Genomic DNA, 25,359 nt, shown 5'->3' with positions numbered 1-25,359 from the left:
TATGGACATTGATCTGACCCAGCATGGCATTTTTTATGGTCTTGTGAGCAAAATCCAATGGATTTGCAAGGAAACCTTACAGAATAACAGCTTCAGTTTGACTTTTTCTTACCACTACAGAGGCCATAAGAAGAGCAACTAAATTCCTGGCAATTACGTGTTTCTGCAGGCAGGCATGGTAGCAGTGCAGGTATCTAATGCTTTTATGCCATTTGCTAAGGATTATACAGCAGTAATCTTTCCCATTAACACTTTGTCTCGTTCTGTGTTGAAGATCCCATAATCTTCTCCCTCCCTCCCCTTTTTCAAAATATACTGAAGCAAAAAATCAATACTGAGTGCATGGACTAAAACTTGATAATGGAGATTAATTATTGAAGTACAGACCTCCTGTTTATTAATCTCTTACAACTTTTCAAATCAGCCTATCCTCACAGAATTATACCAATTGTGGTTTTCTTTCGAAAGAAAGAAAATTTTTCTTTTCTCTTTCTTTCTTTCTTTCTTTCTTTTTTTCTCTTTCTTTCTTTCTTTCCCTTTCTTCCTTTCTCTTTCTTTCTTTCTTCCTTCCTTCTTTTCTTGCTTTTCTTTATTTTCTTTCTTTTTTTCTTTTCTTTCTTCCTTTCTTTCTTTCTTTTCTTTTCTTCTTTGTTTTCCTCTTGTTACTGATTATCTGCTCCAAGGTAATGCATGTCTCTATCACTTCCAACTCCCAACCTTGCACTGCTGGTCAGTGACCATCTGTAGTGTTTGTGGGGTGTGAGATAAGATACTTACTAATCCATTTTCATTCCGTCTCAGGGAGAGACACTTGTTTGACAGAACAGCATTTCTGAATGCATCCTCACAAAAAGCAATAGTCAGCAGGTTTTAATTTTTTCTGAGATTCAAAACTGAGTTCTGTGCTCTATTCTTGGCACAAGGGCAATCAAGCAGTTTTGTGAAAATTCCTTTAAGGATGGTATATGCTTGCCTTTTGTTAACCAAGCAGTGGCTACCAGCTTTCAGAACAAGGTTGCCTATCAACAGTTATGATGGGTCAGATCCAATTTAATTTTAAACATGTGAGCATCAAGGAATAAGTAAGGAAACTTTTCCTGGAAAGCTGCAGGGATGAAGGAAGATGGATTTGGCCCCAGACACAGTCTTGGGAGACAGGCTGACACAATGGGGTCAAACCATGACCACTGTAAACCCAGTGACATTAAACAGGAAATTCATGTGAACTGGAGCTTGCACTCTCTTTTACTTTCCACGTAAGCACAGTCACAATGTGTCTATAGTGAAACTTGGTAGAGATTCCTTGAAATTATAAGTACTGAAGGTGAAGTTAATCCAGCCAATATATTGCTTGCAGCATTTCATTTTTTCTAAGTACCAGCTTTCCTTTTACAGGATCTCATAAAAACAAAACAATATGTTGCTCTCTTATGGATAACCTATGAGCAGCAGTTGGTGAAGTAGTCCCAGTGTCCAGAGCTACACTATATCTTTGATGTCTGGTTCTGCAGCACAAATACTTCAGCAGAGCAAGACATAATGAAAGTTTAAGAGCTTGTTAAGGAACTGACTATTACAGAGAACCATGCTCATTTTTGACTCTATTAGAAACACAAGAAAAATAATTTGTCACTTTCCTGTGACTAGAAGGATCTCAGGGGGAATTTCAGATAAGACATCAACATTGTCAGTGATTACTCAGCCTTTTTTCATTACAGTTTATAAAGCCCTGAATAAGAAACCGGTTTATACTGGTGTTCCAATCCTCTAAATGCATCTTTACAAGACCCAGCTGTGGAAAGGACATTTATTTCCACTTTAGAGATGAGGCCAGTGAATCTTGGGTAACGGGTGAGTTGCACAAGTTCACGCTAAAGGGGGTTTGGCACACTGTGGATGACAGTGTAACAACACCAATAATAATTCTAGTAAATAGAACTCCTAGGTTCCCCTTCTGGGCCATAGCATGGAGATTTCTCCTATTCTTCCTTAGCTGGCTCCATTTGGTTTCTGTCTTATTTTCCTAAACTGAGCATAATATAGGTGAAAAAAAAAAAATCTTCTTTCCTTGGGATCTAAAAGCTTTTCAGAAATATACAGCTACTGGGTGATGTTCCTATCTGACTGATATTTAATACATTTTTTCTGCTGTAATTGAGCACACAGTCATGCTGGAGGATAAACTGCAGTGATGACATTGCAACAGTTTGAGTGTTTTCTCCATTATGTGTCTTTACAACAGAGATAACCTTTTGCTTATTGAAATATAATTGCATAGGGAGATCATTGTTTTAAAACAGAATTAACAATACTAGCTGAACATTTTACAGGAGCTTTCCATAACAACCTGATTTTATGTCAGCTTCTCCAGAGCACAGCATCGTTTATACTATAAAATTAATTGAAAATCAAAAACCAAACAACTGATCTTTGCTTTTCTTATAGCACATTCTTGGAATTATCTGCAGTATAGAAACTCCATTTCAATATCAGTGATTTCTTTGTCAGCAATTACCTCATAGCAATATTAGGATTCTCTCATGCTCCCCTCACTCCATATATTGATAGAGTAAGATATTGATATAGCTGTGATAACTGTGTATCAATAGATATTCAGAATGATCATAATATAGGCAGGATGTGCCACTGCAATTATTTATTTGCAAATCTTCAACCAATCCTTTCCCCAACATTATATTAAATTAATTGAAATAATAATATATTATTATTACATTGAAACACCACTGTAAACAGTTTTAATCTTCTACATTGGAGAGCAGATCATGGCCCTCCATGTTCCTCTACTCCAAGTCAGTTTTCATTCTAATACTTCTAAGTTTCTGCAAAAGTGTATTCAGAGCTGGACATGAAGCACTTCTGATCACTGAGGCTGCCCTCAAGGGTAAACCTGTGTGCTATACTGACAGCAAATCTGCAAGCCACGGGTCCAGCCACAGACTCCTTTCGGGTGTGCAGGGTGCTGGCATGAGTGCTGACTTTGATCTGCCAGTGGTGAAGTCCAGGACAGACATGTGTTTGACTTGAGTACACATGAGGAACCTCCCCATGGAGTGTAATGATGGGATCAGAGCGACATGATCCGAGAGAATGTCACAGCCTTGTGGGGAAGAGAATGGCTGTCTGCACCCTCTTGCCTTGTGGAGTTCAGCTATGACTGATAGCTACACAGGCCAGTGCCGTTGGCTGTACCATGGCACGACTGAGTCGTAACAGCGCCCATAAGGTTCACTTTTGAGTTCCCCAAAAAGATGAGGTCCTCGTGTCTGACCTTCTGAAAACCTTCTCTTCCTTACATGGAGAGACCCTTTCCTTTCTAGTGTGAGCTCTCTGTCATCATTTACTCCAGGCGTTTCTCTGGCCACGCCCCCAGTCAAGGTCCCAGGCACCATTCTCCTCATGAACTACTCTCCTGCACTATGTCCTGCCACCTTTGCTCTTGGTGTTGCTGCCAGCCCCAGCCTACCAGGCCAGCAGCAATTTCTCCTCTTCCTCTGGAGAGGAGCTTTAGCAGAGATCTTTCTTCTGACAGCAGCAATGCTGCTTATGTGTTCCCTTCAGTAGAAAAGATCCTAAGTGACAGGATAAAAGCTCCTGACTTGGAGCTGACCTATTTCAGTAATGCAGGGAATTTCCCTGTCCCACAGAGAGCATCTCTGCTGCAGCCAGCAGAGACCAGTGAACCAGAAATTCTTTACTATGAGGGTGATGATGCACTGGCACAGGTTGCCCAGAGAAGCTCTGGATGCCCCGTCCCTGGAAGTGTTAAAGGCCAGGTTGGATGGGGCTTTGAGCAACTTGGTGTAGTGGAAGGTGTCCCTTTAAAGTCCCTTACAACCCAAACCATTTTGTGATTCTATGATGCAGAAACAGGGCCCAGGGAGAGCTCTACCATGGTTTGGCAAAGCCTCTTTTGTTGCCAAAAGAGTACAGCTTCCCCTTCAGGCTGGTCATGTGAGCTGTCAGCATCCACGAGTAAGAGGTTTCTTACATGGCCACTGCTCATTCTGGTCACCAAGGATATTTGACAAGGATAGGTCCCAATCCTTTGGAGTGCTGGTTTCCTCTCCCAGTCCATCATTATTCAGGTTTGGAGATTAGCTGTCAGTAAGCTGTTGTGGGAGTTTGTTTTCCTTTGAGTCAGGCATCACTAATCAGACCTAGCACTTCCTCCCAGGCTTTATTAAACAGAAATCTCTAATCCAGAAAACATTTCCAATATGAAGACTAATTAAGTGTCATAATGTCAGCCGGGGTAAATAAAGCACAAAGGGAAAGAAATAAGCTCTGGGAGTGGAACGTGCTTTATTGAACACACATCTGCTACTCCAACCCATGACTGTCACTCAAGAAGACATCATCCAGTAAATCTGATCAAAAAAATCCCCACTGAACTGATAAAACAGAGCAACTCTTCAGATGGCTTAGCTGTTGCTTGAAAACCAGCTTGCAAGCCTGTGGACTGACACTAGTGCTGGAAGGCAGTGAGGATTTGAAGCTCTCAGATACAGTATCCTCTGGACTTCAGAAGAATCGAGATCAGATCCTGAGAGCTCTCTCCCACTCTCTTGTTTTCCCTTGCTAAGGAAAAGAAGTCTCTTCAGGTATATTTCTTCACTTTTTAAAAGAGCTACAAAAAATTCAGGCGAAGTGAGTGATTTCCATGCCAGGTATGGCTGCATCATTTCAGTCACTGCAGAGCAGGAGTTTTAAAACTCTACCAATACAGATGTTGACTTGCAGTCAAATATCCTGTTTATTACATTTCATTTTCTTTTGGCTACCTGTTTGGTATTAAAAAGAAAAGAAAAAAATCCAAACAACTTTCCAGAAGTAAATAGCTTGAGAAATGGTATTTAGTCATTCTTAGTTAAAGAAACTACAGATATATGAATCTTCAATCTGGCTTTTTCTGCCTTTCCTCATCTTAAAAATATCTTATGTGGTACTATAAATAATGAGCAGAAGGGAAAGTGATGCTTCATGCAGGAGGGGAAAAGCAGCACTGGTTGTCCTCAATCATGTTCAAACACAAATCTGGAGAATGAATGAATGTTCCTCCATGCATTTCCAGGCTTGAACAGGACAGACTGAGTCCGCGAGGATTTGTGTTTCAGACCTTGGTGTCAGTATGCATTACTGTGGGCTTTGAAAGAGGCTCTTAAAATGTTTTTAAATAACCAAACGGAGCAACCCTTTCCAGCGTAATAATCTGTGCTGTTACTGCCGCAACTCTGGCAGCAGGGAAAGAAGGAAGAGAGCTCTGCTGTGCCCCAGAAATCCATTGCCACAGTAAGCAACTAACATCAGGTTTGATCTTTCACAGTATTAAAAAGGTAGATGACAGTGTAACATCTACACGTGGTTTGGATGTGCAGTGCCTGCACTTTTTGCATCCAAACAAGAGGGACAACTGCTTTCAAAGTCAGTAGCCAAAACAAATGGCATTAAGGTATTGTGCAGGATTTCTCTCTGCATGGATGATGTGGTGGAAAGGGTCCCTGACACAGCTCAGTAGCTAAGGAATGAGGTCAGGCTTTGTTTAAGCAACACAGGAAGAAGGGTTCATTTTTTTCCTGTAATGAACATGAAGTGTTAGGCATGTGGCACTAGATTCTGCTGCTGTTGTGCAAAAGACACAGCCCTCGGAAAAAAAAATCACAAAGATGTAGCACGAGGTATGATTTAAACTTTAATAAACTCTTCAGAAATCCCCATTTTTGCCTGACTGCCTTTCAGTGATTGCATTTAAACTAATGTTCTAGGGCCCTTTTATGTAAAAAAGCCTTATTCCTAGGATGGCTTTTGCAAAATTCATGGCTGGTACTATTCCATGACCTTATGACATGACAGTAACATTTATTTGTATCAGTTTGGCACCATGCAAGTAGGTCGCATGATTACGATGAAGTTAAAATGAATTTTGCCTTTCTTTAAATGGTAATGGAACAGTTACCAACTGATTAAGGAAAACATTAGTAAGTACCATTTTAATTGATTTGAATGCATGTGTGTTTTGTATTGGTTTAGTTTGAGGGCATTTTTAAACAAATAGCACTGTCATTGTGAGCCTTAATTAGATAATAAATTAATAGATAAATGGATTAGAAAGTTCAGTGTGGCTTTCACAATTGCTGCTAGTGGCATAAAAATGAGGTGCTTGGTATTAGCAATGCTAATAAATGGCCTAAGAAATACACTTGGAAAGAATGATGATGTGGCAGCAGATTGACATGCGAGGACCATGGTCTTTCCTTTGCCCACACCTATTTTGGAAAACAAACGTGCTCCTGTGCTTTCTTAGGAAAGATAACAGTGGTGCAGATCTGGAAGGGTAAACATGTCAGTTCCCTCAGTGCACCTCAAAGCCTGAAGATTTAATGTGGGATTCATGAAAAATTCACTAAGCACACAGGACGTATTCTCAGGGTTAGGCTGCATGGGGATCAGCTCAGATATCTGACGAGGAAAAAGGCTCAGTATGTGCAGAATACATTCAGTTATGGGAAAATCGCTTAACAGGGAGGGAAGTCTGCATCGGTTGGGCTGGATATGGAGTGCACAAGAATCATTAGGATCTTTCTGAAAAAGAGCAATTTGGTGAATGTTGTGCTGCTTATTCAATCCCATGAAGCAGTAAATCAAGCCATATGGGTCTAGGTGCTGTTCAAAGATGTAATGACAGTAACTCAGACACAGAGTGCTGCAGGTTGGAAAGTGATGCAAATAATCACTGGCATGAGTTCAACCTGAGCGTCAAATACCTGAAATTAAAAAGTTGGAAGAGCACTTTGGTATGGATTGAATGTTATGCAGCTTGCCTGAAGACACAAGGTAACTTGGATTTGTTATTTTTGGGTTAATTGCCCCTCAGATATAACTACCAGGGTGGCATTAGCCTGCAACACAGGGTCACCATATTTAGAGCAAGTTCACAGAAAGGGTTTGAAGCCTGAATTATGTTAAGCTTGACTTTTTATGCAGATATTTTCAAGGTGAAATGAACTTCTTCAGCAATCAGACTGGTCTTTGATAGAAATTAAGTGTGGTGACAGAAACATTATTTTGTTATACATTTCAGGAGCATTTGGACAGATGCTTGCTTTTATGGTAGTATTTAAGTGTTTGGTGTAGAGTATTCTGTTGCTTTTGCTAATGAGAATAATAGTTCCATCTCACTAAAGGCCAGCTTGATAAAAAGTGAATAGTGTGCTACCCCCTCAGCTACATCACCAAATAGTCTTCTTATCAGTCTACCTAGAGTATAAAACTACATTAAAAAAATACTGCAATTACTGTACAGCATATTGCATGGTCTGTAGACCTTATCACTTGAGTAATTTAAAGTCTATCAGAGTAAAGTACATGATAATTTATGAGGATAGTGTCACAACTGATCTTAGGTAGGAAGAGGTAAACAAGATGCAAATGATCTTTTCACTTCCAGTTTGCAATGCTGGAGACATTTGTCATCTGTTAGGTTCTTTAGCAAGTTTCTAATTAGTATCTTTTTCAAGTCTCTTTCCCACTCAAAGGGCTCCCATCCAAAGAAATTCTAAAGAGGTTTAGAGATAGTAAATACATTACACGGGGATGTTGCATAAGCCCATGTAACCTCTGTTCTTTGCCAGACATGCATGTCTGTTGTAAATCTTAAAGCTGTGCAGCCATGTACGGTAGTGCTGAGGCCAACCACTTAAACCACAGTAAAAGAGTCCATGACTAAACTGCCTCTGATTGGCTTGGTGCACAGGCAAACAAGCCCAGGTCTTATTGCCAAGACTATATCACTTTATTTATTGACATGTTTATCCTGAGACTCTTAGAACAAGGAGGAGAGTTCTCAGCCTTAGGACCCACTAGCAAAGCCAGTCTGTTTGGGAAGTGAGGTTTAAGATAGGCTAAGAAGGAAAGAGAGCAGAGTTAGCAGGAGGAATGCAGCTGCTATAACACAATCAGGATCTGGAGAAACATGGAAATCCCAGAATCATAGAATGGATTGGGTTGGAAGGGACTTTTAAAGCTCATCTAGTCCAAAGTCCCTTGCAATGAGAAGTAAATCTTCAATTTTATCAGGTTGCTCAGAGCACCATCTGACCTGATGTTGAACATTTCCAGGAATGGGGCATCCACCGCCTCTCTAGGCAACCTGTGCCAGTGTTTCACCACCCTCATTGTAAAAACTTTCCATGTTCTGGTTTTGGATTTTATTTAATTTCTTTCTGCTTCAAGTAGCTAGGACGGCCATTCCTCTAGGATGACTCTCCAGCATTGTACTTATGTTCCTATCTTGTGCCTTCACTTCTGAGAGTGTTGAACTGCTATCAAGCAAGGAGGCTGTGGCTTGCCTTCTTCAGGCTGCCTGCAAACTTTTAAATAGAACAATTGAGTTGGAAGAAAGTAGATTTGTCAAAAAGGAGAAAAGCTGAGGAAAACTTTGATCAAAGGGTGGTCTCCAGAATCAAAATGACAGCAAGCTCCATGGGCTTTCTGAAAGGCTACAGTAACAACACTGGAGCTCTTGTGAATAAACTGCTAGCACTGTTTCACATATAGCAATAGCTCTTGTGACTTCTATTGGCATTTATCTCTAGTTGTGCAAGTATGTTGCCTTGAAATGCCATAAAGACTGTTGGGATAGGCATTGTTCTCCTGCTGTATTTCAGGTCTAAGTTCTCCTGCAGGCTGTGTAAGTCAGCATGTATATAGGCACACATTGAGCTTATGAGTGCCACGCATGGTCACAAGCTGAAATTTCTCAGAAACTGTCTTCACATACCCTGCACTTTCTTCCTCCTCTCTGTCCCTGATTCCATAAGGATGACTTGGAGCAATTTCCTGTTCTTGTAAAATCTCACCTTTTTTCCTACATACCTCGCTGTTTCTACCACCAAAATTCATGTCCTGGGGGAATGCACTCTGCATTCAGTTGGTGAAACATTTACTTTTGTTCAGCAGATTTTTGTTTGGTGTGAATCTCTACATTATACGTACCCGTTTCAAACACTATGGAAAGAAAATGTTTCACTTCTGGAAAGGAATATTTGTTTGGCCTTGCAGATAAAAGAAAAAAATAAAAGAGGGAAGGGAAGGGGAAACAAATGAATAAACAAACAAAACCAAACAAAAAACCCCTTATTGTTATTTAAATCCCTGTTGATGCTTTGCAGTTTAATATTCTTTCTACAAGAGATTGACTCAGGACCCCAAATCAACCTGATTGTACAATACACATATTAAAATATACATTTGGGTCAGAGAAGTCTGTGTTCGGTTTGAAACACGGGACAGAGCACTGAAGCAGAATAATCACTGTTCACCCTGTAGGTCTTTTCCATTCCTAATGCCTCTGACTCTGTGAACCATCAACTAAGTATTCATGTTTGGGCCGTTCATACAGTTGTTGCTCTTTCAAACCTTCCCTATTTGCTGCAGGGATCAACAACATTGTCCAACTCACTGATCTTAAAACACGTTTTGTGCTTCAGGACTTGGCTTACACTTAAGTTCACATATTCCCCACTGTGCCAATAGAGCAGTGTCCCTGGCACTGCCATTTCTCTAGATGAACCCAGTCCTTCAATGGACCACCAGTATGTGTTCTGATAGGTTTCCTTGAAGATTAAAACATCATGTTCTGTGACATAATTGAATTGGAAAACCCTGAGTATTGAGAATAAATTGGTTTGAGATATTTAAATTGATCCTCTCATATTTGGAGACTTGATTTAAAGTTTGGATGCATTAGGTGTATGTATTCACCTCCCTGTGAACTGTTTGGTTTAATTGCTTCATTATGACAAAAAAGAAAGCACCATCAAAAAAGTCTATAAGAGAAACATCAGAAGTGACTGTTCCCTTCAAGCAAGTGGCAAACTTTTTTCACTCCATATTTATAATCAAAAAGCCAAACAATTGTTTAAGAAAGCAATTGTTAAACTTGTGCCTAAACTTGTGCCTAAACCTGGACAAGCGCTTACCTTCCCAGCCCTTTTTATCCATCTCTGTTACAGTATTTACTGGGAATCTGCACTCACTGAACCACAACTATTTAAATATTTTCCTGCAAACATCCCATTCCCTCACTTAACCCTAATAGCAGACCTCACCTATTCTGCAAATAAACACAGATCTCAGTTCTCTGAGGGAACCTTTACACCTAATGTAATCATTTACCATGTGGACATTTGGCTCAGGTTGGAATACACTGGGTTTCATAAAAGAAGCTGGATGGGCTTTCTCTGTGCACCAAATGCAGGTCTGGGGACTGGTACTCAGACACCATCTTAGTCTTCTGGGTCCCATGGAGAGGTGATAATTTCTGGTCATCCTCCCTAGGCACAGGCTTTCAGATGGGGATAAGGACAAGGTTCAAAGTTCTACCACGCTGTTACGTCTCCCATCATGCTGCATTCCCATACAATTGTCTCAGCCACCTAACCAAACCTCCTGGGAACCACGGGGATGCAGTATAGGCACACAGCTCCCTCCCCCCACCCCCCACCCCAAAGAGTCCTGGGAATGTGGGTGTCCTGCTGTGCATATCTCACATTGTGTTCTTCCAGAAGGGTTAGAGGCTGTATTATTTTGATAAATGAGGCAAGGCAGGGTGATGGCATGGGCTTTTTCGAGTTGAGATGTGGCTAGAAAGGGGAAAGATAAACTTGTAGCTCTTATGGATTAACTTCTGGTTTCTAAGAATAACATAGATAAGGCAGTCTCAATTAGATGGAGCTTAAAATCACATATAACGAATCTGAGACAGAAGAGATTGTTATATCTGAAAGAGAAGTCGCCACTGTTCTTTAGATAAGCTCCCAGATTTTCAGATGAGAAAAAACAAATACTGCAGAAATAGGGTTTTCCCTACTTAACCTTCCCAGCCAAACCCAAATTGCCTACAATGAAAAAAAGAGGGCAGTCCAAACACAAAGATAGTTTCACCACAAATCATTCTACATATTCTCATATGTGTGTTTCTTTAAAAAACTAAGTTAACAAGTTACCCTTCTCCACACATTTGGGACAGCTTCAGAGTGGTATTTTGTTTCCTCTCTTTTTTAACAAAACTAAAGGTTCAACCAAAAATTTGCAAGTAAGACAATCACACAAACAGGCAGAGATGTCTCACCCCAAACAGTCTGCACAAAAATCATGTCTGTTTTTTATCTGTCATGGAAGTAGTTTATTTTTATAAATGCTAGAATTCACCCACAGAAACAAAGCAGGGCAGCATTTCATCATGACTCTGTTTCCTCAGAGGTATTTCCTACAAGGTGTTGGATTCACTTTCCATATGATAAACAGCCAACGCTGTGTAATTACCAGTGAGCAGGTACCCGTTCTGAAGGTCATGCTGACAGCCAGCATGTCCCTCGCACAGCTGCTTCTGTTTAACGTCCCTAATAAAGAGTGGGAGACATTTGATTTTGATCAAGGTTTTAAGAAACACCGTATCTACAGAGGCCGGACATTTTCTTTCTCACTTCATCAGGAAACTTTTCAAGATGGAAAAGCAGGACTGAGCAGTTTATCACAGAGATGACCTAATTTTGGCAAGCCTTGGAGAGGTCACAGGCTTCCCACTGCCATTACAGGAAAGTCTTTTATCCTCAAATACAGCAGAAGTGAGTTAGTATACATCTTCTGGGCTATATTTTGAGTCAGCTGTAGATTTTTTTATTCTTTTCATAGTTCTTGCTGCAAGTTTAAGACAAAAGTGTATATGTTTGTGGAGAGATAGCTCATTTCTTTCCCCCTTTTTTTTTTAACTTAAACTGCTTCTTTATAAAGGTCACTCAAGTCCAGAGTAAAAGAGGATTAATTACTAACAGCCATAATTTAGAGACAAATTACCCTCTTGATATTTTGGCTGTCCAGGATACACCATGTAGAAGCCATCTGTCTGAGAGAATGACACAGGTGATTGTAACCCACAGTTGTGTTGAGCATTGGTCTGCTTCATCTCCCCTGAAGAAGGATGTGGAGTTTAATATATTAATAAGAAAGGGTATAAAAATAATGTTATACTTCTATGCAACTTTTCTCATCCAAAGAAGCCAGGTTGTTTTTCTCTAAATCAGGCTGGTCAAAGAGGTATTCCGCAGGCATGCACATTGATTTCAGTGGAGTTGTTCACAGAATAAATGTACCTATTCATGAACACAGCCAACAGAATCTGGGATACTGTGGTTTCCAACCACCTCTTCCCTGGGTCTCATTAAATAACGCCTTATACTCTTAGTAATTTGATTAAAATCAGTAAGAATGGTCCATGTGGAAAATGACCTTTGGTAATCAGCTCTGTCAATGTGTGATACACATTTTGCACATGGCAAGCAGAGCTCAGACGCTCACACTTGTGAGTGCTGGATTTCAAACTAAGGATTGCAGACATCCACCTCCCTCCCAAGTCCTTATCCAGCAAAGTATGTAGGCACATGTTGAAGGACCAAGCCTGTACTTCTTGAGAGACCTGAGAAGCCTAAGCTTATATGCATCATGTCAGAGTACCTCTGGGTTTTCTGATGGCTCTAGTCTGCGCTGGCAAGTCCAGTCCAATCCTAGAGAGCCAAGGACTGCTTTTTAAGCTCAGAGACCCACTGTGGGAAGGTGGGAAGCATCCCATTCATATCCTCACAGCTTTTTCATTTCCAGAGCTGACCTGTCTGAAGCCAGCTGTGTGTTTCCACCTCCTTCCGAGAGTCTCACAGACAATTTCTAAACCTACTCCATCAATCTTACATTGTAACTACACATTTCTGTCATGTGGCTTACAAATACATATGGATTTCCTATAGTACATTTTTCTACCTACAAGTCTTTTCATAAAGACCATATGTTTTTTTAACACCATTATCAGATAATATCTCTCTTCAGAGATCAATCGTAAATGCACTCATTCCACTTTATTATCAAGCTACTGCTTGATTTCTGGTATGCTCAGACTCTGACACAACCTTAGATGCTCACTGTACTATTACTCTACTCTCCTGAGACTCCACCTGCCCTGGGCCACTCAAAAAGCTTGAGGACCTGTTGGAGTGAGTCCAGAGGAGGCCAGGAAGATGCTCAGAGGACTGGACCACTTCTGCTGTGGAGACAGGCTGAGAGAGTTAGGATTGTTCAGCCTGGAGAAGAGAAGGTTCTGGGGAGGCCTTAGGGCACCATCCAGTACCTAAAGAGAGCTGGAGAGGGACTTTTGACAAGAGCATGGAGTGACAGGACAAGGGGTAATGGCTTCAAACTGACAGAGGACAGGTTTAGATAAGATATTAGGATGAAATTCCTCACTGTGAGGGTGGTGAGGCACTGGCACAGGTTGTCCAGAGAAGTTGTGGATGCCTGGAAGTGCTCAAGGCCAGGCTGGGTGGGACTCTGAGCAACCTGGTTTAGTGGAAGGTCCCCCTGCCCATGGCAGGAGGGTTGGAATTAGATGATCTTTAAGGTCCCTTCCAACCCAAACAAGTCTATAATTCCATGATTCTATTGCCAAATTGCGGTCTTTAAAAAAAAAAATAGCTGAGAGAGTTCATATGAGTTTTTTATAAAAAGGGAAAATAATGGGAAAAAGTTGTCAGAAAGGAAGAGTTTGGGTACACAAAGCACCTGGCTAGACATTAATCAATGTGGTGTCTTCTTTAACACTTTCCATGCTTTCCTTTGGGAATAACACACAATTCTGCTCGCCATTGCAAGACAGTTAATTAGCATCCATAGACTTATAAATAGGATTTTACCGAGTAGCCGATAAGATGGTACTATTAGTGTTCATTTCACTCTGGTTCTAGTCCCTTTTGAGATGAAGGCAGGTTTTATTAAAACACACCTTTCACAAAACACACCAATTCATTGCAGATTTCTATTAAACACCAAGGTGTGAGGGGTAGATTGGTTTAATTTACTTTCTTTTCAGTCTCAATGCCTCTTTTTCTAATAATACTAAAGTTTCTTAAGCAAATGGGATGATCAAGTGGATAGAGCCCTGTGGTAGGAATCAACGGAAGTGTTGTGCCCTTATTTGATTCACTGGAAGATTTTGGCCTGGTAGCTTTACTGTTCATCTGTTTTTCTCCTCTTAAGAAGCAAACTTGCTTCTGTCAATCAGTTTGTCAGATAAATTGTTCAGCTGGACAAATCTGGAAATTGAGTTTGGATTTTGAGTTTCTTCTAGTGATTCCTAAGGCCTTGGTGAACAGGTGGCAGCAGAAGATGCTGTTATTCAGAAACTGTTCTAATCAGTTCTAGAGATTTGCATAATGCAACAGGAATTTGCAAAAAACTCAGGCTCAAGGGCATGTGCTTATCACTTACCAGGGATCTGAAGGGAGAAATTCCTGCCTACACAGCAATGTGCAATTTGCTAGCTGTATCATTGCTGTATGGATTTTAGCACTGGCCATAGTGAAAGAGACTGCTGAATTAATGAACAAATGAGATCAGGAAAATGTAATGGTTTGAAAAGCACTGCTCCAAAAACTATAATGCCAGTTCCATCAGTCCACGGTCTAACACCCACCTTGTAACCAATGAGAAGGATAAAATAGGAAGTGTAAAAGAGATATTCATTAATTCATCTCTTGGCTGGCTCCACAGCATCACAGCAACAGCAAGTAAGAAAGAAGAATGGAATACATCACAAAACCTTTCCTGTTCCTCCAACTGACCTTTGCGCACAACAAAAGCAGACCTTGAACTCTGTTTATTTTACAAAAATCAGCAAGAATTTTCACAATGAACAAGCAAGTTTGAAATTATTGTGTTTCTTGAGGAACCACAAAAGTTAATGACTTCAAGAGTTGTTTTCACAGTTAGGGAAAATCCGTGTTTGTTTGAGCTTTAAACTAGCATTTGCGTACAATCAGACACAACTGCTTTCTCTACATAAAATGTTAGCCCTTCCATTTTCCACCTAGCATTAACAAAAACAGCAGATATGCCTGTTGCTGTGGAGATTTTGAGCAGCAGTCCAATCTCTGTTCTTCTACCTGACCTAGCTCACAAGTTACAGCAGCTGAAGTTTTTTCCCTATGACACATTTTCTGAACATATGTATGTTTTATTGAGTAAACCAGATGGAAAATCATTTGCACAGCTATGCTTTCCCATTGTGGGTCCAATGGCCAAGTTCATCACCATTATTTCACCAGCTCCTTTTCTCTATATCTTATTTTGCAGTCTCATACAAAACTCTCCCATCTATTTGTCTCTTCCCCATATCCTGTAGGATTTCCTAGCATCTCCTGGCTGTCTTCCCCACTCTGTTCACAGCAGATTTAACTTCTAGTCTGCTCGTCGTGTTTTCAGGCTTCAGTTCCCCATTTGTTCCAAGTAGTCCAAGTGGCCTTTGCTCCTGTTGCCTATGTTTATTTGCTCACATGGATGGTATCAGTGATATGATACAGCAAAGCTCAAAAATTAAATTTATGTTAAAAGTATATATTTGTCATAAATGGATACATTCAGATTCCTGACCTTCTCTTGTTATCTGTGCTGCTTGAGACTGTGTTAGATTTTCTTATATTTTAAATAATAGGTTTATTCCATGTAATTCACATCAGGTTTTCACATCTTTTTATTGTTGGATGTGAATGTTCCCCACCAAAACTAGGATGATGTAGAGAAATCCGTTTGGTGCTTTACTACCAGAAGAGCTTTAAATGATTATAAGTGTCACCAATACAGTTATAAAACCTATGTTGTAGTAGAAAGCTGTTTCTCAAAATGAGCCAGCAAACATCTGTATGTCATTTGAGACCTTGAAATATCAGCCTAGTGGCATCTTTTTGTAGGTGTGATAATCTGACAAGTTAGTCAAGAAAACACAGGCACAGGTAGTATCTTTTATTAGAAGTGATATACTTGGAAAAAGTAGACAAGCTTTCTTCAAATCTGAAACAGAAAGAGCAGACTTCTCAGCTAAGTGCAAGTTTAAAGAAATTGCTGAGACTTTATAACAGAGCTTGTATGAGTGTATATATTTTTGCAGGGTAAATGGCACAGAATAATGGCTATCAAATCCTTTTCTCCCTGTTTGTGCGTGTGCGTCTGTGTGTGTGTGTGTGTGTGAGTGAAAGAACTTCTAATGTTCACACCAGAATGACTACTTTGATTATGAAGTAGCTTTATTGCTCCCTGATTCCAGAGACTCTTTCACTGACTGGAAGACCAGAATACTCAAATAGCACCAGGTGCTGGTTAAGCCACCTTCAGGGACACGCATAATGAAATCACAAGCATCTAACAAAAAGGAAATGTCACGCCTTTTCACATTTATCCTTGCATCAGCTTCAGAATATAAGAAATTGTAAAGGGGAAAGAAAAGAAATAAAGAAAAACCATAAGGCAGCATAGTTATTGTGGACCAGCAGACAGATCCAACCAGAACTGCTTTTGAAATAGCCTTAGATAAGGAATGCCTTCAGGAACCTTCAGACACAGCACCTGTCAGCAGTACCTTTACCTATCCATGGCTAGAATTCAAATGTAAATGAGTTTCACTGTAGCTTCTGTACACACTAAGCCTATGACAGGAAGCAATGAGCTTTTGTTTTTCTTAAAGCATCTCCAAATGTATGTTGTTTTCCCATGGGCATGTGGTGGGTTAGTTTATGCCCAAAAGAACAGGGATAGACAGTAGCTTTTTTCAGGCAAGAACACTAAAAATACAACTCATTCTTTCTGTACAAAGTCTGTGCACAGATGACTTCTGATAGTTTAAAATATATTTGGAAATAACTCATGTTTATTATTATGTCAGTTAACAATTTCAAGCATTGCCTCTTAGATATAACTTTGTTTGATTATATAAACATACCAAAATCCACTTACTGTCTTCACCACAAGATCTGGGTTCTCTGCACCTTTGAAAAAATCAAGCTCCAACATAACCCAAAAAACCTGATGTGCTCTCTGTCAGGGCCAAAACACTTTATGATTTCAGCATTTCATTTTAAGGAAGGAAAGGTGAATTTTGGTTCTTTACTCCGAGGACTAAGGTCTGCAAATTGTGGCTTTTATGCATACTCAATCACACATAACTTAGGAGTCTAAGAAACCTGAAGAAATTTGGGACATTTGGTCCCAAATACTTTGAGAGAAATCCAGTCTATATGGAAAAGCCATCAAAATTCTGCTTTTTGTACATTGTGTGTGGAGGTGGAAGTGGAAGGACATAGATGGCCTTGAAGATAAGCAGAGTCAATCTATCATAGGGAATCCCTTCCCACCCTGATGGCACAAGAAGCTTGAGTGTCTCACATCTGTGTTGCTACATGAATCCCTTTAAGTCCTCCAGTGGAAATAATAGGAAGTGTTTGAGTGCCTGTCTTTGAGGCCATCTTCTGATGATGGGTGTGTGATTATAACACTCATGTGTTCTGAAATAATTTAGGAATTGGAGCCTTTCCTCAAGAAGTGGGAAACCTTGATTCCAGGCTCCACTCAATTTGGGTGGTATTAGCTACTTTTAAGCCTTTTGAGGATTTAAGGGGGCTCTTTATCTCATCAAGGTTGGGCAACAGAGATGTTTCTCTCTCTGTATATATAGATAACTCTTTTTAATGTTAAAAAATCAGGGAACCAGCAGGTTAAGTAGCAAGACACTTAAGCACGGAAACCTATGCAACTGGACAGCTCCTAGAAGTGATCAAGTTTGCTGACCTTTCAGGACTTCAGAAATCTCCCCAGAATCACTTGCATTGATTTTGCTTTCTCCTTTGATTTTTAACACTTTATGAACTGAAGGCAACTGATCATATATAAAATAAAAAAGGTCATACATTTTGAACAGCTTTTTCCACTTCTAGATTTTTCAAGGGTTTATTTTTCATGCTTGTTTTTGTGGGGTTTTTTTTTTTGGTTTTTTTTCAATGAAAAGCGTCACTTGAAAAATTTTCCAGGAGAAAAAAGAGCCTCTTTTCTGTGCATGTAAGTGCTGCTCAATCAAAATTTAAAAGAGTATGAGGAAAACATAGCTCGTATGAGTGTGTGCACAGATACACAAAAGGTAAAAATTAGGACAAAACTGAAGCCAGAGTTGCTCATTAAAGTGTGGTGGAACTGCTGTAATGTCTGCAGAAGTGCTTCAAGGACTGCATAGTCAGAGCTTCTCCACTTGTAGGCATTTGGCCGACACATATGTGTACTGATGAAAGGCAGCTGGGTCTGCATGGTGCTTGCAGATCAGGGTCTTTAGTTCAAAAAGAATCATAAGAAAGAAATAGCTGTATAAACTATTGAGTAGTGTACAGAAGGTCAAGCCTGTCAAAGAGGTGAGGCAGGTAATCATCAAATTTAGAGATAAAAGAGACCACTACGTTCCTGAGTCTGCTCACTAGCCTACTCAAGAGTGTTCAGTGCAGTATAACAGAAGCACATCTAAGAGTGGGCGTAGTTGGACCTCCAGAACCCTGGAACAGGCTGCCCAGACTAATTGATCAGGAATTTAAAATTAAACTTGTTATAGAAGGGACTTCTATGGTACAGTGAATAACTACCTTAGAGATGGACAAGATAACCAGTAAGGGCTCTTTGTCACCCAAAACATTTGGATTCTCTTCTCCCATTAGCATTTTACCATGATTAAAACTATTACATCTAAAAAAGAAAAGCAGGGGATATTTCATCACTAGCATGCAAAGCTACCTGTTACATGTTAGTTCTGGGGCAAACACCTGAGAAAAATAATTACCAATGAGTTGGAATACACATAGCACATACTGTTTCAACAGTCAGGAAAAAATAAGGTCTATTAGCCATCTTGCTTCCTTGCATAGCTTTGGTTACTATGCAGTATTAGAAAGAGTTTCCCCTTATACCATTGGGTGTAATTAACTGTTTTATGAGAGCACTGTGTTGCTGGAATCAGCTAGTGGTGGGGAAGGGATAGTAAGTCAGGTGGACCAGCAGTGTGTTCTATTCTGGCAAAACCTGTATCACACTTTCACATGCGTTAAGGTGCCATATTTCCAATCACTGAATTATTTTCTTGTACGGTTCTCATCTTTTTAAAAGAGCTTTTTTTCTTGAAGATAACCAATTCCTTTAACCATCACTCAAAAAAACCAGACAAAGGCTGGGAGAAATGAGAGACAGAGAGACTGTTCAGTGAATGACACCAGGTATACTTTTCCCCTGTATTTAGCTCTGCTGCTTATAGCCCACCCTTCTCTGAACTACTGGGATTTTTAAACATTTTTTCATAAACAATTCTCATGTGCCTGCAATGTGTCTTGAATTATCATTACCCTCCCTCTATCCAGAAAATCTATCTTATTTGGGATCAATCTTTCTATAGTGACTTGAAAAAAATTCATATTTTTTCACCGAGCAGGGAACTGAACAAAAGTCAAAGTAAAAATTCTTTACTTGCAAGGTAGAAGTCAGTAAAGCAATGATTAAGGTACTAAGATTGCAACTTTAAAGATATTAATCAAGGCTTTGGAGAAAAAAAGTTTTGCTATGGCACTGCAAGTTGTTCTGTTGCCTGCTGAGAAACATAGAGTAATTTTGGAGGAAAAAAGATGATTCCCATTTTTTTTTGAGACTGAAAGTGTCATTCAATAACCTGAAAAATTGTCTCTATCCATTTCTTTCTTCTTGTGCACGGCTGTTGGTCTTTACTTTCTAATGTTGTTCTAAACCTGAAACAAATGTAAAGCAAATCACAATTTTTGGTCCAACACCAACTTTTCTGGCTCAGTATTGTCATATTCCTGCACTGCCTTCTTGGGCAATTCCATGAAATGGCAATTTTTCCCAGGAGGGAAGAGCATCACCTACACCTACTGTATTTTGGCTCTTTGTCTCACTAAGAATTCAAGAAGGTTTCTGGGAAAACAAAGCTGAAGTGCAGGTTTATAAGGGGAAAGTTTGGATTAGAGCAATGAGGGATGCACATCTTCTTTGCATCTTTTTCAGTAAGTGTGTGCTCTCTACTCTGACCTCCCTGGAAATGCAACACTTGTCTTGCCTGCAGATTGTAGTGAAGGGACACTCTCAGCCTCTCACTGCCTACAGAACATTGAGCACAGCTCTCCTCCACAATAATTACAGCTACTCGAGCACAAACTTCCCTACTCTTACATCTTGCATTGCAAGAACACCTAATGACCAAACACAAGATCAAAGTCCTGCAGTTTTGCCTGCTTTACATGCACACAAGGCGAAGTAGTCCATGCCTTGAAAAGTCTGCAGAATAAATAGACAAAACTGACTGAAAATACTGGAAGATGCAGGATGGGTCTTGTTTTTAATGACCTGTGCCAGTCATAGTGTATGTGCAAGATTCAAATGCACATGGGGCAGGAGGTGGATGACAAATGAGAATCCAGTGCATAAGGATCAGATCAGACAGGTCTGAAGAGTTCTTACCCAGGTTACACAGTGGGCCTCTCTCAGAGTAAGCCAGAAAGGAATTACACCCACTGTCAGCATGGGTGCCTAGATCCAGCCGTAGGTGAGCTGCAGGCTGGCACAGGGCAGCACAGCGCTGTGCGGCCCCTCTAGCGCAGCACCGGGCTCTGCCGCTTGTGCCTAGAGCACGTGAACTGAGTCTCAGTAGCATTTTGGTGCAGCCATTCTGCTTCTGCTTCCACAGGAGCCTCACGCTTTCTACTGTCTTCAAGTCCAGAGCCCCAGGGCTAGCTCACAGACAGTGAGATGGAAAATAACCTTTCTTCTTAATCAGATCCCTTTAGAAGCTGATCTATGAAGTGTTTTTTAGTACTAAATTGCCTTGATCTCTTTTCTCAGCTGAAGAAAGAAAATGATCTTCTGAACTGTGACTCTTAGATGTTGCACAGAGGCTGTTTGCTTTGTTTGAAATCATGCATTGGAAAAAAAGGTCCTCCCAAAATTAAGGGAGTTTGACTAGGATATAAGAATAACAGTTACTGGCAAACAACTCCCATACAATTTTAAGTATGCAAGCATCCAACCCTCATGGGGATAAAGGCTGAGATCAGGAGGAAACTGCCCTAGTAAGTGTAAGAGGCTGAACAAGTTCATTAATTTTATGCAGCATAGAAATCCAGAGTCAACAGTAATTTTAACAATAATAAAAGCAGATGCAATCTTTGTATCAAGGCAACGTTCTTTTCACTCCAAATTTCCTCACAAGAGCACTTATGGATAGGCAGGTAGAGTTCTTACTGCAGTATATCTCTCCTACCCCTTTGTCATACTCCAGAGATCTGCAGTCATATGTTTTCCTTGGAATGCACTTACTCAGGCAGACTATGTTTCTCCCCAAGAGAAGCATAAAATAATATTTCTTCAGAGTTCTTCTGTGAATCCTTTATCTTCAGCTGCCTGTGTGTTCAGTTTCCATTTCCATTGCTACACAGCACCTTTGTCTATGAGCTTGGAAGGGAACTGCTAAGTCTGCACATATGATGGGGCAATTATGGATTAGCTATTACAGAGCAAACCAAAATATTACTGAAAAAAACATCTCAGTGAGATTACCTTACCTTCAGGCAAGTTCTAGACATTAAACCCAAGGTTCATGCCACTTTCACTTATGCACAAGTAAAGATCACCCAAGGCTCCCTGTATAGTCAGTGAAGACAAATGAGACACTCCAACTCAAACTGGAGACAGAATAAGTCTCCTCTGGAAGATAAAGCTGTATTTTCCCTGACTGCAGGCAGACCCTACTGTGACTATGCTGAACAGTGACATATTACCCTTCTGTTTCCCCAGACAATTCCTGGATTTCTCTTAACAGCTGCAACCTTCATTCCTTTCAAGAGATGCTCATTTGTGGTTATCTAGTTAACAGGTGGAAAAACACATTTTATTCCTTAACACCATAGTTATTTGTCAGGTACTGTTTTACATACAAGGTGTGCTAGAACCCATCACCAGTGGCCAGGACAGTCACAGAATGTGTCGCTGATCATGAGGTAAACTTGTTGATTTTGTAGTGCTTTGGCTGTAGGATGAATTAGTTTTGCTCCCTGATAGGTGGGCTCTAACATCAGGCAATTTTGGTTGGTTTCTAGCACTCTGTGGTTTTGTCTCCTCTGGCATTACTTAAAAGTTAATTTTAGAAAATCACTGCCAACCACCATAAGAGGTATTTGTGTAAATTTTATTTGCTGGAGGAGGTGAAAAAACCTTTGCAGTGCCCCATGTTTAATAATTCTTCCCTGCTGGGGTAACAGGAGCATGACAAGGTTCTTTGCCTTGAACAAGCCTATCAGGAAAAGTTTTGCAAGGCTATTGTAAACCTTTTGGTTAACATTAAGCTTAGAGAAAGCAATTTCTGTAAAGCCTACAGTTTGGTGTTCAAATACAGGGAAATGGACCTTTTAGGAGATTTGCATGTAATCATTTGCAGATAACCCCATACTTTATGTTGGGTGTTTTGGATCAGATAGAGCACTAGAGTCAGATTGAGAGAGGCCACTTCATGGGCAGCTCATCAGACTGCCTACTAATTACATTATTCTTTTACAAGTTGGATTTGAGTAAAGCTGCAGAAGCTTTTGTAATGCTGATCCACAATTAGGGGCTTGCATTTTTCTTAAAACTTTAGATGATGTGAATTACTTGCATAAATATTTCACAAGGCATGATATAAATATTCTGTGGTGATTAGGATTGTTTATATTGTCTCTATCAGGAGAAAGTCTTTCTTTCTTGATCCCTATTTCTTTGATTTTGAAAGAGATACAAGAAATCTCCCACATACTTGGAAATTACATTACCTGTTTGTGCTTTTAAATAACAGCACGATTTCAGCCTTGGAGATGGATGTTGTAGAAAATCGTGTAGCTAATTTACACAATCTGTTTCTACTGTTGTGCCTACAAATGAGCAAGCTGAGTATCCGGCTCGGGCAATTGCCCGTGTAATTTTCTGAAAATCTGCCGTATTATTTTCTTCTGTTGGCAAAAAATTATAAGTGCGGCTGTGCTGCTCCAGAGCACCCCAAGCCCCTGAGGAACTGCGTTTCAGAAGGGAACAATTTCCTCCCTGCTCCTCTCCATCTTGCTCAATGGATAATTGTTTTCTGCTGTTTTGGGTCAGGTTAGTAACCTCAGGAGCTGGGGGAAAGGAGATCTGAGGTCTGCATTGTTTCTTGTCCCTTTCTACCTTCTGCTTCATTTGGGAATAATCGGATAAGGCCCAAATGCTCAGTCCATGATCTGTGCTGGGACAGAGGCAGATAACAGGCATTCAGCCAATGTGCTTTTATATATCCCAGCATCGCATCATTCCTTACAGAGCTGCTGCCTTTCTAGATGTTTTCCACCCAAAGCAGGGCCTGCTCAAGGTCTGCCCTTGACAGAATGTTCACGAGTCCCTGCAAACAGTGACTTTGTGAACTGCCTTGATAGGAAATGCACTATCCTAGTAAATGGAGAAAGAAAAACATTGCCTAACTTCACAGCATAGGGGAGTCAAAAAACACATTGTGGAAGAGTAGCATAAATCACTCACAAGGCAGGTGAAGTCCATGTAACATGTGTTCTTCATAGTCCACTTCAGCCCAGGTGAATTTATTCAGTCCTTCTTAACCTCACATGGCCCTTTTTTCCCCAATATGCCCGTTTTCATACAGGGCATATGATTATTTCTCATTTTCAAAGCACAACTACTCATTTCTTAATTTTGGTGACGTGGCAGCTGCCCAGGTTTTTCCTGTTAAGATGATATTCATTTGTCCCCTTTGTTTCATTCTTTTTTCCCTCTGGCTTTATAACTATAAATCAAAACCACAAAATTAAATTAAATAAAATAAACATAAGTGCAGGTGGAAATTCAAGACATATAAATAACTAAGAGTAGTTTTCTAAGACTGCTTTTTTAATCAATTCTAAACACAAGATATATATTCCCTGTTGAACTAAGAATGTTGTGACCACCTATTGTTAAAGAGCAGCAATAAATCTGTGCAACAATTCCTTACTCCTATGATTCACTGACACGTTTTTCCAGACAACTAGTTCAGCTTGCTTTTTTTCCAGGGGTGTGTATTTTGCTGTCCACTGGAAAGGCTTGATATGCTGCCATGAGCAAGGCATAAATGCTCTTTGTCCCTTAGGAAAATTCCTTCTTTCTCCACCTCTGAGGGAGTGGATGCTAAACCAGTGTTCTAGCATATGACAACCAGGGCTCATCTTCATTTACATTCCCCTTCACCTTGAAAAGAAAAATGGCAGATATTCTCCCACTCCCCTCCTCAATCCAGCAGGATCTCTGATGCCCTGAAATACTAGTGGAGCAAATTACTGCCTTTTATATTCTACAGGGAACCAAACACTGCGCTGCAGGCAGGGCACTGCCCTTTCCACCTCATCCCATGTGTCAGCAGTCCACAGATGTCCTGGTGCCCACTGTGCTTCCCACTTTGCAAATACAGCTCTCACACAAGATCTCAGCTCTACAGGACTGCTTCATGTTTGTGGGGTTTTAAGCAGTCAGATATGGTATGAGATGAAACTGCCTGAGTTTTAGACTAATTTATTAATTTATTTCTTTTATCAGACAGAGGTACTTAAGCATTGTTTAGGCAGGTCATGGTTTTCTCCAGCACAAGGCTTGCTACAGTTTTAATATTGATCAATAAGATTTTGTTTCGATGTCAATAAAAATCACTCAAAACTCCTGTGCAAAGTGAGGGGAAGACATAAAAAAAACTTCATTTGTTTACACTCTCTTTCCTTTGACAGGATAATACACCCAGCCAGCACACTACAGAATACATTCTGCTATCATTTACACAGCCTTCACGTGAACCCACAGCGCACAGCCATGTTTTAAAGGCCAGAGCTGTATTGAGATGTCTTTTGTTTGTAATGGTGCTTACCAACATTGGTGCCACAGTACCATCCTAGAAACTTTCCTATTTTGAGGTAGTACAAAGGCTAGGCATTGTCAGTGATATGACAATGCAAAAGTTCTTATGTGAGAACTACTGCAGTTGTTGAACTGAGGAAATCACAATGACGGTACTTCTGCCCACACCCATCATTCCTTTCTGGTGGGAATTTTGCTAATTTAAAATATTTTGAATGTCACAAACAGCCTTTTAGACTATTTCAGTGGCTAGAGATATAGTATGCAAGAATGACAGAATTTTGAGTCAAATTATTACACATCTCTGTGCTTCAGTTTCCTTATCTGTCAAAAGTGTAAGTCTGCTTCGTAGAAAATCTAATTCATAGAATCGTAGAATGATTTGGGATGGAAGGGACTTTAAAGATCATCTAGTTTCACTGCCCCACAATGTGACCTTCCACTAGACTAGGTTGCTCAAAGCCCCATCCAACCTTGCCTTGACTATGTCCAGGGATGGGGTAGTCACAGCTTCTCTGAGAAACCAGTGCT

At 40.2% G+C, this 25,359-nt stretch overlaps 1 protein-coding gene and 1 long non-coding RNA gene across 19 annotated transcripts in view; one reads left to right on the top strand and one right to left on the bottom strand.

Moving 5' to 3' along the window:
* Positions 1-25,359, top strand: part of TENM4 (teneurin transmembrane protein 4) — a 1,582,078-nt gene that overhangs the window by 1,282,049 nt on the left and 274,670 nt on the right. The window lies entirely within an intron of this gene.
* LOC135409421 (uncharacterized) overlaps positions 1-25,359 on the bottom strand; it is a 39,013-nt gene that overhangs the window by 9,010 nt on the left and 4,644 nt on the right. The window lies entirely within an intron of this gene.

This window comes from Pseudopipra pipra, chromosome 2 (assembly GCF_036250125.1).
Source record: "Pseudopipra pipra isolate bDixPip1 chromosome 2, bDixPip1.hap1, whole genome shotgun sequence".
Taxonomy (NCBI): domain Eukaryota; kingdom Metazoa; phylum Chordata; class Aves; order Passeriformes; family Pipridae; genus Pseudopipra; species Pseudopipra pipra.
The sequence above is the reverse complement of the archived record's forward strand: the minus strand, read 5'-3'. Positions and strand labels throughout refer to the sequence as shown.